We start from the raw sequence: 20,264 nt of genomic DNA, 5'->3' as shown, positions 1-20,264 counted from the left end.
AACGACGCCAGGGGTGAGGTGTACACCCTGATGGTAATTTGGACTCCGTGTATCGTGCCCACCCCCAAGATCCTATATGTATGCGTAATGAGAGTGTGAGTAATGTGAATGTCTAAGTTGTGGGATAAAATTGAGGCAGAGGCAGCCAGAAGGGGACAGAGGGGGGGGGGGGGGGGGGGGGGGGGGGTAGCCTCCTCTGCACCCTGGTGACATACCCCTACTCCAAGGCCCTGCATGTGTGGGTGGTTGTGGTGGAGCGGGAAGAGGGAGGCAGCTGGAGATGGGGAGGGAAGGAAGGGAGGGGCAGGTGACCCCTCCCTGGGGCCAGCTCCCCCGCTGACCCCAGTAGGCACTCCCATACTCCGCGACCCGCCAGGGAAAGGGGGCCCAGGCCCAACCAGACCGGGGCCCAGCGCAGCAGCGCCCCCCGGCCCCACAGAGCCCGGGACAGTCCACCCAACCCCACCACAGAGAAAACTGCACCCACCCCACCATCCATTCATCTTCCAGACTACATGAGACAATAGACGCCCAGGCTGAGATCTTCCTCCACCTCTCCTGTATCTCCCCCTCCTGCAGAGAGTTCCTGAGGAGAGGAAAGCTCCTGCAAGGTGTGACAATCTCCCCCACCAGTTGAAGAGCCCCCCAGGCGGCTCGACGCACCGGCGGCACCCCGCGCCAGGGATGGGCCCCCATGCACCCACCCGCCCACAACCCCGGCAACACACAAACCAGGACCCAAGGCCCCGAGGCCCGGCCAGGGCCCCAGCCCAGAGACGGAGCGCCCCCAGAACCTCACGCCCATCCCGGACCCACCCTGGGGCAGACAGGCTACAAGGTCAGTAACCCACGTCCGTCAGCACAGACCCTCCCCTAGCCCCGCTGCACGCAGCCACGAGGAAACAGTCACCCGAGAGCCAAAAGAGCCCCCACCCGGACATGACCGCAACCCCGGGTTGAGCCCCCCAAGGAAGATTCCTCCGGGGAACCCCCCGACGCCCTAAGCCTGTCCCTACCCCCACACCAATCACAACAGTGAAGGCGGGACCAAACTATGACCCCCCCACCCCCACTAGGTGATGGAGCTGATCAAAGGAGCCCAGAGCAATTGATCTGATGTGGTGGCAGAGGCTGTATCAAGACTAATGTAATCTAATAGATAATTTCTATATTGGTTAGAATTAAGATTGTTTTTATTTTTCCAGTTCATGAGGACAGTTTTCTTGGCTATGCATAGGGCAGTGAAAACCATATGGGCTATATTCTTTTCTGAAGTGACATTATCTAAGCTGCCCAACAAACACACTAAGGGGGAAGTTGGAATGTTACATTTCAGACACTTTGATAAGTCTTCACATATCTCGCGCCAAAACTTCTGCACTGGTGGACAGAACCAAAGAGCGTGAATGTAATTGTCTGGTGTATTGCCTTGACAGTGTGAGCAGTTGTTGGAAGATGTAAAGCCCATTTTGAACATCCGATGACCTGTATAGTGCACTCTATGTAGTATTTTGTATTGTATTAATTGCAGACTGGGATTTTTAATCAATTTAAAGGTTTTTAAGCATGCCTGAGACCAGAGGTTTTGGTCTAAGCTGACTGATAAATCTGCTTCCCACTTTGCAATAGGAAGGGATATTGATTCATCTAATTTAGAAAGTGTTCTGTATATTTTAGATAATAATTTGGGGGATTTAAGAGTAAGGAAATGTGCCGCACTTGGTGGTGTTTGTAATTCAACTTGACTGAGGTTAAATTTCTTTTTTACTATGGATTTAATTTGTTGATATTCTAAAAATCTTTTCTTGTTGATCCCATATTGTGCAACTAGTCTGTCAAATGGAATAAATTCTTTTCCCTCTAATATATGTTCTAAGTATTTAATTCCTTTACAACTCCATTCTGGGAAATTAATCATATTATTGTTTTGTAATATGTCAGGGTTATTCCAGATAGGTGTACGTTTGCATGGGATTAATGAAGACTCCGTTATTTTTAGAAACTCCCACCATGCTGTCAGAGAGAAGCTGATGTTGATACTTTTAAAGCATTCATGTCTTTTGATGTTTGAGCTAATAAATGGTAGGTCTGAAATCTCTAGATCCTTGCATAGTGCCTGTTCAACATCTAGCCAGGGCTCATCCAAGAAGGTATGTTTTGACCATTCTGAGATGAACTGAAGCTTGTTGGCTAAGAAGTATTGGTGAAAATTAGGCAGATCTAATCCTCCTCTATCCTTGGTTCTTTGTAGCGTTTTTAAGCTGATACGCGGGGGTTTATCTTTCCAAAGGAATTTGGAAATATATGAATCCAGAGATCTGAACCAATCTTGTGATGGTTTGTTAGTTTTGGGTTGTTTTCTTATTTCAATAGAGCAGGGCTCGAGAGTGCGACCAATTCGGGTAACAAAAAACCCCACAAAAAACTGCAACCTTCCATGTGGTCAACAACAGACACACATTATGCCCCTATCGTGGACTAAACCAATTAGAGATAGTAAGGGGCGGGACCTCTCTGATTGGCCGTGGTCTAGTTGAAAGTGCAAGTGGAAGAGGGAAGTGAGTACCTTGAATAAAGCGTTATCAATTCATTAAATCCTGAATTGACTTTTAAATAGAACTGTGTTTTGCCAGAAATGCCAGATTCTCGGATTAAAGCTCACAAAACTATTTCAACAAACAGCAAATGAGAGCAGGTACACGGACTCCACACAAAGACGTAAACACAGAGCGGACTCGACGCATCAAAATCAGCTTTCTCTTTCTCGGCTTTCTCACCCGACGGCCCGTACACGGACACGCCGTGTCGGGTCCGCTCTGTGTTTACGTCATTTTGCGCTGATTCTGAGCTGCAGGTTTTGTCTCTCTCCAACCAAAATTCACTGAGCCAGCAGCAAAAGAAGCAGCAAACTGCGCTTCACATTTGCTCAATGTCTTCATGAGTTTTGCCTCTGAATTTTGCTGTTTTGTTTCCACGACTATTAAAAATCACACTTCATGCACAGCTCTCTCTCTCTGCTGCTTCAAGAACAGTTTCCCGTCTCAAATCTCTGTTTTCTGCATTATTCATTCGCTTATTACCCAACAGTCGTCTACCGTTGTTTACAGCGCTGTTGGCCGCTGTCTTTTTCTTTTCTTTTTTTCACTTAAATGACCTCGGACAAGAAAGCCTATTTTTTTCTGCTGTTCAATACTGAAGAAATTTAAACTTTTTAAAATTATGCAGAACATTGCAGAATATTTTTAAGGTTATCTGCTATAAAAATCCAGGCAGAAAAATCTCCTTCATGTTTTTCTGTTTTATTCTCAGTTACTTTGACACAAAGGCATCTGCTGTGATGTTCCTAATTCTGATGAAGTCTCACATGTATCAGTATGGCAGGTCCATATCCTCCTGACTACCAGGAAAAAAAATGTTGTCCAATCAAAAAAAAATTTAAATCCCCCAATGTTTGTAAGGTAATTAGAAGAAGGTAAGCGACGGTAAGTGACGAGTAAGGTAAGCGACCCATGTTGTAGGTGACGTCAGACGCCGGAGAATTGGCGGGGAAAAAAAGCAAATGGTAGCATAGAGTTTAACAAAGGTTTTTCAAGCTTCAGTATTACCAAATATACTAATCAATTGTCATATAACTAACAACATCTGTTTTATCATCTCTAACACCCTGGAGGACAACGGGGAGAGTTTTTAGAGGCTCTTTTTAGAGAACAGGCTCTTTCGGCTCGGCTCACTAAAAAGAGCCGGCTCTTTCGGCTCCGAACCAGCTCTTCAGGTTGCTTTGTTGCTTTAATTAATTTATTATTAACAATAATATAAAATTATGCACAAAAGGAATTACTAATATTTAAAAAATGGTTTTATTTATATATGTTTATATATAAATATATGCGGTGGTCCCTAGAAACAAAACACGTACAAACTCCAAAACACATTTCTAGCATAAGTGATCTAGGTAGCTCTGAACTTCCAAAACAGAGCTTCCTAGATCACTTAAATTACACAATTGAAAGCATATGTGTATTGTTTGTGTATTTATACATAAGCATTCATATATATAGTCAAATAAAATAAAATAAAAAGTTCATTTACCTGTTATTACCACACACCAAATCCGGTCGTTGGTACTTGCTGGCTTGTGTAGCCACTAGGTAACAAAAGTTCAACACTGCCCCTAGCATCCTGGAGCACTTCTGTTGTCTTTGTAGCATTCCAGCCGGACTTTATTCAGACGATGCACTCAATGATCATTACGGATGGACCATGGTGGGGTATTCCAACCCATTTATTCACAAGTTACCATAGACACATCGTAAGAGCTGTAATCATGACATAAAACAAAATGAACATTCACTTGATATAACCACGTTTCCGTTATGCTAATTAATTCACAGAAAAGGCACAGGAGGTGCTAGCATCAGCCTGCTAGATCCTTTCCTTTGCATCGCGCTGGTACTGCTCCACGTAGCTCTGCTCAACCTGAGCAGTCTCCATTTGGCGTCTTAGGTCCAGTACCTCTTCCTCCAACTGCCTCTTACTCCTCTCAAGCAAATCATTACTGTGGCTCATGCTCTTCAAGGAAGTCACCTGATCCTCGAGCTCCTCGTTCACCTTCTCTAGCTGTCTGCGAAGAGATGCTTCCTTCTCCAACTGCACCTGCAAATTGTCTTTCATTCGCCCAAAGTGCCCCTCAGTGTGTCTGCCCAGATCCATCCGCATGCTGCTCATAGGAGAGCCAAACTGAGCACCACCAGCGTCTTGTTCTCGCACTCTCTTTTTTGCAGTCTTCATTAAGGTTCGCAGCCTGTACATTTCTTTTTGAAGCTCCGTGTTTCTCTTTATCTCCTGATCCAGACGAGTATCAACAGCTTTCTTCTGCTCTGCTATTTTCTTGGCTTTCTTCTTTTCAATCTCCATCTGGCTGCTCAGTTCTCCTTTTTCCTTTTCAAGTTCTGCCAATCGTACTCCCAACTTAGAGCGGCCCTTTAGCTCCTCCTCCCACAAGGCCCGAGAGTCCTGGGCTGTGTGAGAGAGCAAGCTCTGCTTCTGGACCTCTCTATTCAGTTGGTCTTCCAAGGTCATCTTACTGCTTTGGAGGTTCGTAACCATGTCCTCCAAGTGACTTCGAACCGCGGCAGCTTCCTGAGCTCCTTTCTGCAGTGCATCAATTTTATTGGACTGTTGCTTCGCAGCAGCTCGAGGTTCATGTGCACCTTCTGCATTTCCTGAATTTATTTCTGATGTTCCTCATCCATCCTCCTCATCTTATCGGCAGCGGTACTGTACTTCATGGTGGTGTGGCGGTGATTCTCCTGTTCTTGTTTCAGCTGAAATTTGAGATTTGTAACTTCAGTCTGTAATTCCAACTGCACCCGCTCCATGGCAGACTTGGCATCTTTAATGTCCTCCAAAGAGCTCTTCAAGTCTCGTCTCTCAGTTTCCAGCAGGACCACTTTATCAGTCAAGTACTTATGCCGATCCTTTCCCTTCTTGATGGAGCGCTCATATTCATGGAAAATGTTCTGCAGCTTCACTACACATGTTGAGTCCAAAGTTGCTGAGTCCAGTTTCTTAATGAGGAGAGAGGCGTGACTATAGCCTGTAGCGGTGAATCAGCATCATCTGTGGCTGTGTCTGAGGACTGAGAGAGTTCATCAAAATCTTCTGCCATTCCCACCTCTTCACAGTCCTTATCGTTCTTTGGTCCACTGGCTGCCAAACTCATGGTGGCCTCGGGCTGCTGCTCCTGGTCAAGTGCTTCAGCTTGGTTTGACATGCATCCTAAGCTGGTCTCAGGTTTCCCCATACCAGTTTCCTCCAATGCTATTCCACTAGTAACCTGGGAAGTACTTTATTTTTGTACCTCAACCTCGATTTCTGTTCTCCCTTCTCCAATCTTTTGTTGCTGCTCTTCAAATTCTGTGATGATTTCACTGTCTTTCTCCATCAGTGAGGGGTCAGCGGACCTTGGTTTAACCGTTACTTGAGGCTCAGCCATATTTTGTAGTGGATTGTCATTTTCAGCTGTTTTGCAAGATGTTATGTTTTCAGTTTCCCAATCAGATTCTTCTTCACTCTCTAGTTTCTGAGGGACAGTCTTCTGCGTACGAGGTTGGGGCTGAGGAACAGCTTGAGAGGGTGTGCTGGGCAGTCTCTTGTCTGGGCTGATGCTCTTCTGATGCGTCAGTGTTACTGTGGCAACATCATCTTTGTCCTGGTCCTTATCAGATGAACTGGAGCACTCTGGAATTTTCTCAACTACAGGGCACGCAACCCTGTGACCAGACAGGGCTCCCATACTGGCAGTACTGGCTGAATCCCAGTCCGATGCATCTTCCAGATCATCAACATCACCCAGACCAAGCTCTTCCATTATATCTGTCTTTCGGCTGACATCGCCTTCAGGCTTCCTTAAAACATTAGGTGGTACCCATTTTGCCCTCTCGGTCTCTTTCTGTACTTTATTGTACTGATCGGCAGGTTCACCTTCAAGATTGCGAGCAGCAGTAATGACAATCTTTTTAATCTCTTCTTTCTCTCCTTCATTCTGACTATTTAATCCTCGAAACTTCGGCCTCAGGAGCAGGCGAATTGGCGTCACAAGACTCTCCACTTTCTTCAAGCTGATCATTCTCAGCTGATTCGTCTCCTTCTTCCTCCTCCTCTTGTTCCATGAATTTGCGTGTCATCCTTGCGCAGGGGCCATGCTAATCTTCTCTGTATCGTATCCAATTTAGCGTACGCGCTTGCCGAAGCAAGCACTCCTCTTGTTCCCCCTCTTTGTCATTATCACCCTCATCCATTCATGCTAGTGATGGGATTTCCGGCTCTTTTTACAGATCCGGCTCTTTCGGTTCGGCTCACTAAAAAGAGCCGGCTCTTTCGGCTCCGAACCGGCTCTTCAGGTTGTTTTGTTGCTTTAATTAATTTATTATTAACAATAATATAAAATTATGCACAAAAGGAATTACTAACGTAAAAAAAGTGGTTTTATTTATATATGTTTATATATAAATATATGCGGTGGCCCCTAGAGACAAAACACGTACAAACTCCAAAACACATTTCTAGCATGAACTGAACTTCCAAAGCAGAGCTACTAGATCACTTAAATTACACAATTGAAAGCATGTGTGTATTGTTTGTGTATTTATACACAGGCACTCATATATATTCAAATAATTTAAAAAAAAGTTCATTTACCTGTTACTACCACACACCAAATCCGGTCGTTGGTACTTGCTGGCTTGTGTAGCCACAAGATAACAAAGGCTCAACACTGCGCCCAGCATCCTGGAGCACTTCTGTTGTCTTTTGTACGTGTTTTGAGTTTTTATGTGCTTCTGAGTTTTTATATGCTTCTGAGTTTTTACGTGCTTCGGAGTTTGCACGTGTTTTTACGTGTTTTGGAGTTTTTACGTGTTTTGGAGTTTTTACGTGTTTTGGAGTTTTTACGTGTTTTGGAGTTTGTACGTGTTTTGGAGTTCGTACGTGATTTGAAGTTTGTATGTGCTTTGTCTCTAGGGGCCACCGTAAATATACTTTTATTTATTCACTCCACATAAAATGTAATAAATAAATCACATAATACAAAAATCAACTATTCACATTTCAACTTTTAACTATTTAAATTTTCAGCTTTTTTCTTTTACAAATTTAAAGTGAAAACAACATAAAACACTGCAAACCACAACACAATTAAATATAAATTATAATATGAAAACAAAAAGAACATGCATATTCTCTGTCATATGGGCCTGCATGAATAAACTTTCTGAATCCTTTATCATCTGCAACCGAAAATAGTTGTGGATGATTACTATACCTTTCTAATGTTGTTGTCCCTGCCTCTCTTTCTCTCTCTCTGGCTCTGTTCCTGTGCTACTGAGTGTAACTACCGCCCCTCCCCCCCTCTGCCCAGCGTAAAGCACAAGGCTCGCTTGCAGAGTGCAGCGGAAAAAAAGTGCGAGAGAGAGGCTGAGAGAAAGAAAAAAACAAAAAAAACCAAAAACGTGACGGCTCGCGATAAGGAGCCGGCTCGCGTCGTTCACGTCAAAGAACCGGCTCTAAGAGCCATTTCGTTCGCGAACGACCCATCACTAATTCATGCACAGCTCTCTCTCTTTGTGCTTCAAGAACAGTTTCCCGTCTCAAATCTCTGTTTTCTGCATTATTCATTCGCTTATTACCCAACAGTCTACAGTTGTTTACAGCGCTGTTGGCCGCTGTCTTTTTCTTTTCTTTTTTTCACTTAAATGACCTCGGACAAGAAAGCCTATTTTTTTCTGCTGTTCAATACTGAAGAAATTTAAACTTTTTAAAATTATGCAAAATTGCAGAATATTTTTAAGGTTATCTGCTATAAAAATCCATCCATCCATCCATCCATCTTCATCCGCTTTGTCCGGGGCCGGGTCGCGGGGGCAGCAGCCTAAGCAAAGAGGCCCAGACCTCCCTCTCCCCAGCCACCTCCTCCAGCTTATCCGGGGGAATACCAAGGCGTTCCCAGGCCAGCCGAGAGATATAATCTCTCCAGCGTGTCCTGGGTCTGCCCCGGGGCCTCCTCCCGGTGGGACATGCCTGGAACACCTCACCCAGGAGGCGCCCAGGGGGCATCCTTGTCAGATGCCCGAACCACCTCAGCTGGCTCCTTTCGATGTGGAGCAGCAGCTGCTCTACTCTGAGCCCCTCCCGGATGGCCGAACTTCTCACCCTATCTCTAAGGGAGAGGCCAGCCACTCTTCGGAGGAAGCTCATTTCTGCCGCTTGTATCCGCGATCTCGTTCTTTCGGTCACTACCCACAGCTCGTGGCCATAGGTGAGGGTAGGGACGTAGATCGACCGGTAAATTGAGAGCTTCGCTTTTACACTCAGCTCCCTCTTCACCACGACGGACCGGTGCAGCGTCCGCATTACTGCAACTGCAGCCCCAATCCGTCTGTCGATCTCCGGCTCCCTTCTCCCATCACTCGCGAACAAGACCCCGAGATACTTTAACTGCTCCACTTGGGGCAGGAACTCATCCCCGACCCGGAGTGGGCACTCCACCCTTTTCCGGCTGAGAACCATGGCCTCAGATTTGGAGGTGCTGATCCTCATTCCCACTGCTTCACACTCGGCTGCGAACCGTTCCAGTGCGAGCTGGAGGCCCTCACCCGATGAAGCCAACAGAACCACATCATCTGCAAAAATCAGAGATGAGATTCTGAGGCCACCAAAGCGAAAGCCCTCCGCCACTTGGCTGCGCCTAGAAATCCTGTCCATAAAAATTATGAACAGAACCGGAGACAAAGGGCAGCCCTGGCGGAGCCCATCACCCACCAGGAACGAGTCCGACTTATTGCCGGCAATGCGAACCAAGCTCTTGCAACGGTTGTATAGGGATCGAATGGCCCGTAGCAATGGGCCAGACACCCCATATTCCCGCAACACCTCCCACAGGACACCCCGAGGGACACGGTCGAATGCCTTCTCCAAGTCCACAAAACACATGTAGACTGGTTGGGCAAACTCCCATGCACCCTCAAGTATCCTGGAGAGGATAAAGAGCTGGTCCAGTGTTCCGCGACCAGGACGAAAACCGCATTGTTCCTCCTGTATCCGAGGTTCGACTAACGGACGAACTCTCCTTTCCAGCACCCTGGCATAGACTTTCCCAGGGAGGCTGAGGAGTGTGATCCCCCTGTAGTTGGAACACACCCTCCGGTCCCCTTTCTTAAAGATGAAAAAAAAAAAAGGCTATAAAAATCCAGGCAGAAAAATCTCCTTCATGTTTTTCTGTTTTATTCTCAGTTACTTTGACACAAAGGCATCTGCTGTGATGTTCACAATTCTGATGAAGTCTCACATGTATCAGTACTGATAAATGATCAGAATTATAATATTTCTGACTGTCTGAGGCTAAGTTGAATCGAATCAGGACTTTGAGAACCGGAATCGAATGGATTATAGAAATCAGTGATGATACCCAGCCCCAGTGAGCAGCTTAGGCTCGGCAGAAGTGGATGTAGCTGTAATAAGAAAAGAACTATTGATAACTTTTCTGTTAAGTTAAGGCCTGATCCTTCTGAAATTCATAGCCAGTGCTCTGACACGGTGTCATCAATCTTTGAATGCTGGAAAAGCAGCAGTGTATCCAGAAAACACATTATATGCTTCAATAAATGCACTGCCCAAGTGTCCCCTCTCCCCGCTGCCTTTCAGCAGCAGGCAGCAGCAAACAGGTGGTCAGAGGAGGCCGAGATGATGATTAAGTTTAACATTAAGTTTAACTTTAAGCACAAGATTGTCAGTTAATAATTTACAAATGAATATTGTCTGTATGGACTGCAATTCCCCCCCAAAAGTGCACATGTAAAACTGCGGTGTTAAGCGATGTGGTCGAAAAATTTGAGTACGCCTAACTTTCGTGCCTGTGCGCCCATGGCAAAAAGTTAGTCTAGAGCCCTGTTGAGGGAGTTTTACTAATCATGGACATGTTTATAACAGGCCCTTTAAAATTGTAACAGTGCACTTAGAGAAATCCTGTCAGGTGATTATGTTTTGTGTTTTGATGAGCTAATAATCAGCTCTCTTTTTCTCACTTTTGTTCTAAGCAGGCCTGCAAGATTGAATTAACAGTGCTGTAAAAAAAAAATTTCAGGAGAGCAAATATAAGATGAGCTTTTCCTGATTACAATGGGCTGAGGAAAAGCCATCTGTGGGAACCTGGGAGTTCCTGTCTAAAAGGATTGCCGCGTGTCAATCCAGATCAAAAATGATAAACAATTGTTTTTTCTTTTGAATGAATGCGTGTGACTGGACTGACGATGTGGACTAAAGGTTTGACTGACTTGACATTGAGACAAAGACTGGACCAAGGTTAGGATGAATAAATGTTGACAAATAATTCACCATGCCAGCAAGAGAAAGGGGATGCTTTGCTTTGCCAGGAGCAGGAGCACAAGAGAGAGAGGGAGACTGAAGGTTCACATGAGAGTGTGAAGCTGCAGACTTAACCTTGCATCAGGGTTGCTGATGTTTGCTTTAAGAAAAATTATGTTTTATTGACTGGGTTTAGATTATGGTAGTACATTATATACAGTGGGGCAAAAAAGTATTTAGTCAGCCACCGATTGTGCAAGTTCCCCCACCTAAAATGATGACAGAGGTCAGTAATTTGCACCAGAGGTACACTTCAACTGTGAGAGACAGAATGTGAAAAAAAAAAATCCATGAATTCACATGGTGGGATTTGTAAAGAATTTATTCGTAAATCAGGGTGGAAAATAAGTATTTGGTCACCTCAAACAAGGAAAATCTCTGGCTCTCACAGACCTGTAACGTCTTCTGTAAGAAGCTTTTCTGTCCCCACTCGTTACCTGTATGAATGGCACCTGTTTGAACTCATCATCTGTATAAAAGACACCTGTCCACAGCCTCAAACAGTCAGACTCCAAACTCCGCCATGGCCAAGACCAAAGAGCTTTCGAAGGACACCAGGAAAAGTATTGTAGACCTGCACCAGACTGGGAAGAGTGAATCTACAATAGGCAAGCAGCTTGGTGTGAAGAAATCAACTGTGGGAGCAATCATCAGAAAATGGAAGACATACAAGACCACTGATAATCTCCCTCGATCTGGGGCCCCACGCAAGATCTCATCCCGTGGGGTCAAAATGATCATGAGAACGGTGAGCAAAGATCCCAGAACCACACGGGGGGACCTGGTGAATGACCTGCAGAGAGCTGGGACCAAAGTAACAAAGGTCACCATCAGTAACACACTACAACGGCAGGGAATCAAATCCCGCAGTGCCAGACGTGTTCCGCTGCTGAAGCCAGTGCATGTCCAGGCCCGTCTGAAGTTTCCCAGAGAGCACATGGATGATACAGCAGAGGATTGGGAGAATGTCATGTGGTCAGATGAAACCAAAGTAGAACTTTTTGGTATAAACTCAACTCGTCGTGTTTGGAGGAAGAAGAATACTGAGTTGCATTCCAAGAACACCATACCTACTGTGAAGCATGGGGGTGGAAACATCATGCTATGGGGCTGTTTTTCTGCCAAGGGGACAGGACGACTGATCCGTGTTAAGGACAGAATGAATGGGGCCATGTATGGTGAGATTTTGAGCCAAAACCTCCTTCCGTCAGTGAGAACTTTGAAGATGAAACGAGGCTGGGTCTTCCAACATGACAATGATCCAAAACACACCGCCCGGGCAACAAAGGAGTGGCTCCGTAAGAAGCATTTGAAAGTCCTGGAGTGGCCTAGCCAGTCTCCAGACCTCAACCCCATAGAAAATCTGTGGCGGGAGTTGAAAGTCCGTGTTGCTCGGCAACAGCCCCAAAACATCACTGCTCTCGAGAAGATCTGCATGGAGGAATGGGCCAAAATACCAGCTACTGTGTGTGCAAAATAATAAACCGCAATGGAGCAAAATATGGGTGTGTGTGGTTGGAGGATGTGTGCGTGCACGCGGGGGTCACACATTTTTCTTGTAAAACAAAGGAGGGCCCAGCAAAAAAAGTTTGGGAACCACTGCCCTAGAACATGATAGGTTGAATCAAGTTTGAATAATTAAGGGAACAATTAATGAACATAATAGGTTATAGAGGCGTAGCAGGGAGAGGTGTTGTGTTTATCCTTTACAGGAGATTCCAGAACCAGAGGAAAATCACGGAGGGGTTGGCGAGAATCTAGGAAGGATCAGACCGATAACAGGATAAAGTTAATTATATCTGATTGAATTTTACCGTGAGCATTTAGGGAAGTCAGGCTGTGTGAAAATATAAACGGACCCAAGATGCAGACTGCGTAGTTGTGAGCGAGCTTTAAAAACCAAAGGGGTGGAGTACCACACAAAGCAGGGGTGGCGAGAAACAGAACTGAAAATACTCTAAACTGGGAAAAACTAGAACTTAAACAACAAAACCAGAACATGAATGAGAGTACCTTTGCAGGGAGAAAGTCCAGGAAGACGGAGGAACAAACACAGGAAGACGGAGGGGAATAACACAGACGAACCAGCAACGTAAGACAGAAGACACGACTTAAAAACACTCAGAGAACACAGGGAGATTACACACAGCTGGGAGTGATTAACGTGACGAGACTAGGGAGGCAAACTGAAAACACTCACATAAGACGCAGACCTTCACAATAAAACAGGAACTTACACATGCAAGAACACAGACTAAGAAACGCGGACTAGATACAGGAACACACGGGCAGAACAGAGTAAACACTAAACAGAGGAAGAACAGAACCAACAATCACACTAAAAGAAAACACAAAACGCTGGGTCAAAAGGACCCAGGACCATGACATAAATGGTCGGGCAAGTGAAAGGTTTCATGTGGTTTGGCATAATCACTTTTGTTATACCGTAGCTTTTTTCACATGCAAGTAAAATTAATGGGATGAATTAGGAATTATGTTGTGTTTCTTGGGGAAACACAAAAAGGGGGTGAACTGTCATGTATTTAATATATTTTCTTAGTCTTGTTGTATGATTATATTGTTTTATTTATTTTAATAAGAAAGGCCTTTAGAAACTAAGCTCAGACGAGACAAAACTAGGTTAAGGGTGACAAGTTGCAAAATAAAAATTAAAACCACCTGAAGCTGCACCGCCTACCTGGAGGAGATTAGGAACCGGGAGACCTGGTGCCAGGAGAATAACCTCCTCCTAAACGTCAGCAAGACTAAGGAGCTGATCGTGGACTTCACTACAAAGCAGGCGAGGAATTACAAGCCCCTCATCATCAGTGGCACGCCAGTGGAGAGAGTGGACAGTTTCCGATACCTGGGTGTCCACATCACTCAGGACCTGTCATGGTCCTGTCACAGCACCAAGCAGGACGGACGAGATCTTCAAAGAGTGGTGCGCTCGGCCGAACGCATCATTCAATCAGAGCTCCCTGACCTGCTGTCCATCTACACCAAGCGGTGCAAGTCCAAAGCTAGGAAGATTATGATGGACCTCTCCCATCCCAACAATGGACTCTTCTCACTGTTGAGGTCTGGGAAGCGCTTCTGCTCCCTTAAGGCCAAAACAGAGAGAATGAGGAGGAGCTTCTTCCCCCAGGCTATTCGGGCCCTGAACCAGGTGTAGGACTGCAGGGAACTGCATACAGGGTGAGCCCTGGTTTGATATCAGTGGGCACACGAGATTGAAGAGCAGTCTCTCTTCAGTAGTGGGACCCACACGGTTTTCCTGTCATGAGGGATACACTCAGTCGCCGGCTCCTTGTTCTCAGAAAATGCTCCTATGTTCTTTTCCATCAGCTGGTCGGCCTCCACCTACATGCCCCCCAACCCCAATCTCCCCCAAAGAAGAGGATTCAGGAACTAGCTAGTGCTCATCATCAGTGGTGATGCAGTCAGCCTCTCTGACCAGATCATATAGACAGTGCTTGAAGCAGTTATGACCTTCTTGCCATATTGGCAGAATAAATGACCTGGAAGCTGTTGCACTGTCTGCACCTGTAAACTCCAGGACACGTTTACAAACAATTTTCGTTGTTATTTGCGCTGCAGCTGCAGGTTAGGGTGGAGTTACTGTGTGTGTGTTTACAAGTAGTTTTAAACCTTGTGATCCACAAAACAGCATAACAGTAAAAGAAGAATTGACTGCGTTACAGTCAATGCGGCAGCGGTGGCTTTGCTCGTGCGCGATTCATTTGCAGTTTGGACGCACGTGAACATCTCCTGCCCTGATAGCGGCTGGAGGAGGACTATCCTCCGCCTGTGAGTGCTTTGGCACGAGCGAGGTGCCCACGGCAGCACCCGCTGCTTGTTGAGAGCAACAAGCGCTTTCACGTCAAAAGTCGTCATAAATAAGTCTCCAATAACACCAGAAAAAGTCGCCAGATTTGTCGCAAGTCGCTTTTTAGAAAAAAAAAACGACGCTAAGGGGGGTTTGAAAACTCTCTAAATATAGCGACAAAATCGCTAAGTTGGAAACACTGTTTGGACTGTTTTCAGGGTATTTAAAAAAATTCAAAACAAAACAAAACCGTGCGTCACAATGGGTATTCTCTGAGTATGCGCAGAATTACGCACAGCTGTCATGTGATCCTGTGATCGAACAAAGGATCAAAGGCTCAAAGAGCGCTGACGTCAAATTCGAAGCCACGAAAGTCTATAAATAGCCCCTCTTCACCTTTGCAAACACAGTTTTACTTGGAACATTTTCAGAAACAGCGAGTAGTGTTTAGCAAACCAGAAACCTTTCAGAAAGGGACTATTTTTAAACTTAAACAATTAAGCAAATATTTTTTCTTGTCGACGCATTAAGAGTTTAAAGAAATGTCAAACGAAGCATTTAATAATTCACAGTCTGACGGAGAGATTCGAGAGGAATCACAAAGACTGTATGGGTTGATGGAGACAGAAATACCTGACCCTATGGAGCTTCAAATGAAAATTCAACAACTCCAGTTGGAGTTGAGCACCCTAAAGCTCAAAAAGAATTATTATAAAGATAATTTCCATCAGTCAAGAGATGAGCTTAAACACATGAAGGCTCAGGCTGAAAAAAATCAGACACAGGTGGAATCTCTGGAGGCTAAACTCCAGGAACAGGAAAAGAACGTTCAGACAATGCACCATGACTTTTTGGAAAAGACGGAATCTCTCACTGAGCAGAACAGTAGCATTGCTGCTCAGTTGTCTCAGATTGAACGTGAGAGAAACGAGCAAAAAAAAGAGAACGCAGATCTCAAGGACTCTTTAGAGAGACTTGAGCAGCAAGTGGGAGAAGCTCACCATGAAACAATAAAAAAAGAAGAGATAATAGAAAAACAATATAGGGAAATATTTCGGAAGACAGAACTCACAGTTGAGCTGAAAAGAGAAATTTGTACTCTTCAGCGTCAGGTGAGACAGGCACAGTCACAGGTGGAATCTCTGGAGGCTAAAATGCAGGAACAGGTTAGCACCATTCAGAGGATGTGCCGTGACTTTCACAAAAAAGAGGAATATCTCCTTAAGGAGAACAGCAGCATTGCTGCTGAGATAAACAAATTAAAAACAGCGAACACAAATCTCAAGAAATGTTTAGAAAATCTTGAGCATCAAGAAAAGACAACAGAAAGTCTGACACTGCAAATATTTTGGCTGGAAGAAAAAGTCAAAAAGCAAAGTTTCAAGATTGTTCATAACGAAGATCTCATAGATGAACTTTATGAACATCTTAAAATGAAAAGAGAAATAATTAATAATCTTAAGGATGAGCTGAGAAGGGAGGAGGAAGAAGAAATATTAGCTGCTGTTCACAACATCACTGGTGAACCTCTGCAGCTTGAGAATTTTGCTCCTGAACCCGAGGAGCTTGTTTCTCCTGTCTCAGAACCATCTCCTGACGTGGTTCCGACTAGTAGTGGTTCATGGCGTCATGGTGCCAAACGCCTACTTAAAATAGGTTTAGGTGTTGCCGCAGTAGGCCTTATTATACCTGCAGCTTACTGGGGCTTTTCAATGCTTAACAGTGATTGCCTATTTAACTCTGTCTATGGCCTCCTTGAGCCATATTGCCACCTTGGCGATGGATTAGTTCCCTTTTAAAGACTAGTAATGATGGACTGCTTTTCAGCCACAGTCCAGAAAACCATACGTTGTTCATGTTAGCTAAATGTTGCTCATGTTCTCTAACTTGTGCTCTCATTTTTCTTTTCTTTTGCCTCTCACCCCCCAACCAGTCGCGACAGATGGCTGCCCCTTCCTGAGCCTGGTTCTGTCAAAGGTTTCTTCCTGTTTAAAGGGAGTTTTTCCTTTCCACCGTGCCTAGTGCTTGCTCACAGGGGATCATTTGATTGTTGGGGTTTAATTTGTTAAAAAACATAACAAATTAGGTGAGGGGTTCACATAATAGAGAGCACAACAAAAACTACAAATTTTTTAAAAATTTGTTAGTTGCAAATCAAAATAAAGACAACAGTTTCTGAAAAACATCTCTTACGGCTCTGTTTATTTGCTTAAATGAATACTTGTATTTTTTTTCATAGAAGAATATACATTGTCTTAAGTATTTAATAATTTTAAATTTAGCCCTGCGCTGCGTGAGATAAACTGAGATGAGATAAACACAGACGGCTGTCGAGGCCTGGCGAGGGAAAGTTCCTCTTCAACCTCCAAACTGAACCCAGTTTGTTACTCGCAGCATCGCAAAATTAGACACAGCAATTTCTTAGAGTCTGGTTTAAGTCCTGAAATGACATCTCCTTACATGTCACGATTCTGGGTCAGTTTGACCCAGTATTTTGAGTTGTTATGTTTTGGTGTGTTTTTGCATTATGGATAGTTTTCTTATTCTCTTGTGGTGCTTTTGTTGGTTATGATGATGGTGATGGTGATTATTAATCTATGTTTTAGTTATTCTTGTTTAGGGATTAGTTCTTAGGTTTTGTGTTCTCATGTTTTTTGCTGGTTTAGTTCAGTGTCTAGTCTGTCTCTCTCTGTCCGTGTCTTAGTTTAGTGTGTATTGTTTCCTGTTTTATTTTGAAGGATTGTGTCTTATGTCAGTGTGTCCAGCTTCGATCCCCTGACTCGTTAGCCCCAATCTCTCCCAGCTGTGTCTCCCTCCTGTTTTCCATTCCCTGATTACTTCCCTGTGTATATTAGCCCTGTGTTTGCCCTTGCTCAGTGCTGCATCGTACCGTCGGATTATGCCTTTGTGTTTTATACTGTGTTCAGTATTTTCGTGTTCACTACCCTTGTTCAGTTCATGTTTTAATTTCTCCAGCAATAAAGCTGAGGTTTTGAGTTACAATTCTGTGTTTGATAGTGATGGGCAGATGAAGCCCCATGAAGCACTGAAGCTTTTCATCCAATTGGTTCACCCCAACGCGAAGCTTCAAGAAGCTTCATTTGCTCTAGCAGGACACCTACTGGACGTAAAAATAATAGCTGGCATGAATTTGAAGAGTGTGGCATTATGCACACAGCCTGTAAATGTCAACAACAAAAGGAGTGTGTAAAACATGTATATTGTAGTGATGGCAGTATACTGTGTATATTTATAGTGGCAGTATGGGAAATGATTATTTGGAAATGCTTGAAATGGAAATGATCATTTACTGTGAGGTGAGGTGTGGTTGGGGTGTGGACAGTAGTTGTGCTTTTGTAACGTTGAGGTATGGACAGCTACACACTGAGGCTTTGAGCCTCAGTCCTGCCTGTTCACATTTTATTCTGTAAAAACTAAATTTTCACTGCTTTTACGACCTTTTTAGTGGGGAGAACATAGCTAGGATTTAATGATTTAACAAATCTTTTGAATCCTTTGTCCTCCACAATGCTAAATGGCTGTGAGTCCTCAATCACCATGCTGACCAGGTCTTCATCTATTTGAGATTGTTCTCCTCAGGAAAGACAATAAAGATAAAGCACAAATATAAATATCACACACGTAACTTATAACAGTTGTATAATATTGTTATATCATTTAGTAACATTACTGCATCCTATATTATCATTGCATTTGATGGCTCACCTGGTCTTGCTCCACAATCGGTGTTCCTCTTATTCTCATGCAAAGCTCTGTAGTGCCTAAGCGTGGATGAGGTGTTGTTGTTATATCCCAGCTCCCTGGCACATAGCAAACACTTCACCTTGTACAAAAGTCAAGACAGCTCAACATAAATTGTATTGCACCATCAGTATCATGAAAATACATCTTCTGTAGAAATTTACATACCTTGTTGGGAGGAATAAGATCAAAATGTTCCCACACAGGGGAGGACATCCTCCTCTTCTTAGCTGGCTCCATTCTCTCCTGACTTTCCTCACTCTCATAAACCTCCAAACGGTCTCCAAACTCTCACTAACCGCAACTCTCCATCAAACACCCACATTTTTGAATGAAGTCTGAGGGGTTTATATCGCTGTCATATCTCGCGGCAAAGTTCGAACCACTTCATGAACCAGTCACGTGGTACAGCCGGGCAGCGAGGCTTCGGACGTCATCATTTTCAGCTCCTCCCATAAATGAAGCAAGTCTCGATACGCGCTTCGCGGAAACGCCCCCTCCATTACTCGACACACGCTCCGAAGCCTCGATACAGAACGTCCCATCACTAGTGTTTGAGTCCTGCATTTGGATCCTCATCTCCGCCTGCCCGCACACAGAGCCCTGTATTTAAAATCCAACTCTTACCTGAACTCTGCTGCCTTTCTGTCTCTCTTGCTGCCTTGTAACGCACCATCCCCCTTTTGACATTAGATAATGGTACATCAAACCTGCACTGCAGAGAGGTTGGCATGACAGGAAGTCGAGATGATAACGATAGACCAGCCTTCAAACTAAGACGCGTGATGTATAAAAGTCTTTCTACTGAGTAAAGGACAGTTAGAGTTTCCTGCTGGCACCATGCACTGTCTTCACAAGTTTCTTCTTTGTTTTCTACCATGTCTACAAGGCATCAGTGTGAACATCAAATATATCTGATTTATCTTACGGCTGTAAACGGCACACTAACTTTATCATCTTCTTTTTTTTTTAATTTACCAGAGTTTTCAACAGGAATTATTCATGGAACAAAAGCTCCGGACAACTCGATACCCTACATGGGATCAGTTCAGAATAACAAGGGTCAACATGTCTGTGGAGAATTCCTCATCACTGAAGACTTTGTGCTCACTGCTGCACACTGTGACCGGTTGTGAGTTGGATTTCCTGTTCATGAAGTTCATCCAAAAACAAACTTTTTCAAACTTGTGTTTATTGATCAGATCACTCTAAGTTATTGATAAGGCAGATGTTATTTCGAGGGAAAATAAAACACAATTAAGTGCAATAGCATCAAATAAAAATGACCTTTGACTTCTGACAGCCGTTGGTTACAGCAATGCTGACATTAACCTGCTTGTGACAATTGCCTAATGAGAAATAAAGATATCAGTTTAAAATTGTTGACATTTTTAATTCCCTCTCAATGATTACTCACACAGTGACCGCACACACTGATCATCCCAAAATAAAGATTGAGAGAAAATGAAATCCATGAAGGATACCAAAACACTGAACATGCTAATGACATCATTGAAAGCAGCATCAGTTTCATGTGATGTATTTGTAGAATAATTATATTTTTAAAAGAGTTTTTACATGAAAATGTGTTTCTATTTTTTACTTCATGTTGTGTCTCCAGTTGTGTGTGAACGTTCGATTAGTTCACAGAGTACAAACAATTCAGCCTCCACGTGCTGAAATAAACCTAAAAGAAAATCAAGTGTTTCTGGTGGCGAACCTGTTGATGAGCCGACGGTGGTGGACGTGTCTG

The 20,264-nt window shown here is 44.1% G+C and overlaps 1 long non-coding RNA gene and 1 other non-coding gene across 2 annotated transcripts; both read right to left on the bottom strand.

Annotated features, from left to right (window-relative positions):
* Positions 1-6,651: 6,651 nt before the first annotated feature.
* LOC146664699 (U6 spliceosomal RNA) lies at positions 6,652-6,759 on the bottom strand. Its single transcript, XR_014912858.1, has one exon. It is a non-coding gene; the product is annotated as a U6 spliceosomal RNA (small nuclear RNA).
* A 10,985-nt stretch (positions 6,760-17,744) lies between these two features.
* On the bottom strand, positions 17,745-18,973 carry LOC146664698 (uncharacterized). The gene is made up of 3 exons (XR_014912519.1): positions 18,680-18,973; positions 18,476-18,593; positions 17,745-18,344 (listed from the first exon to the last, which is right to left on the bottom strand). It is a non-coding gene; the product is annotated as an uncharacterized LOC146664698 (long non-coding RNA).
* Positions 18,974-20,264: the final 1,291 nt, after the last annotated feature.

Source organism: Rhamphochromis longiceps, linkage group LG7 (assembly GCF_057381845.1).
Source record: "Rhamphochromis longiceps isolate RC_006_pf linkage group LG7, R_longiceps_female_GT1.1, whole genome shotgun sequence".
In the NCBI taxonomy this organism is placed as follows: domain Eukaryota; kingdom Metazoa; phylum Chordata; class Actinopteri; order Cichliformes; family Cichlidae; genus Rhamphochromis; species Rhamphochromis longiceps.
The sequence above is the reverse complement of the archived record's forward strand: the minus strand, read 5'-3'. Positions and strand labels throughout refer to the sequence as shown.